Here is a 725-nt window from a genome sequence, read left to right on the forward strand (position 1 = left end):
CAATCAGTCCGATTTATATGGCAGGAGGGTCTTTGACTGCGTGTCAACAGTCAGCCCCTCGACCAATAGGAATGAAGATATTCTATACACTCTCATCCTAGCTCAGCCCGGACAAGTCATGTGGTCCAGCATCCCTGCCTTCTCCCAGAAACTTTGGCAATCCTTTGACGGTGATGACGAGTGCAACGTTTTAATTAGATCCATTCTTTTGAGGACGTGGACATTGTCGAGACCTAAAAAGACAAAACTATTGCACTTTTCTTAGACTTTTTTAGTGAGTGTTAACGCTGTGACAGGTAGGCATGGAGTAGAGAAGGTTAGATTGAACTAGAGTGAGAGCTTTCCCGTTTACTGTGTGGCGCAAATGTGCACTTTTACGCAAAACTTTGGGCTACGGGGTGATTATTTCATCCCTGGGAGTGCGTGTTTAGAGCGATATTGGATGGCTACACAGCTCCGCTGAGACAGACTGTAATATTTGCATAGTGGAGAGAAATATTAAGCAGTTTATGGTGTTCTGAAGAGAAAGTTAATTAATAAGTTTTGAAAGAATTGTCCATGGAGCAGTCTCTATTCCTTCCAGAAACTCTGAAATGGACGCTAGTCCCACAGGGTAGTTGCATGTATTGTACATTTGAATATTTTTTTGCTTTTTAACCGTTGACATTATCATGTACGATTGGTGCTTTTTATTACTCAGTTTAATCAATTATTGTGTTCAACAA

Source organism: Alosa alosa, chromosome 20 (assembly GCF_017589495.1).
Source record: "Alosa alosa isolate M-15738 ecotype Scorff River chromosome 20, AALO_Geno_1.1, whole genome shotgun sequence".
Classification (NCBI taxonomy): Eukaryota; Metazoa; Chordata; class Actinopteri; order Clupeiformes; family Clupeidae; genus Alosa; species Alosa alosa.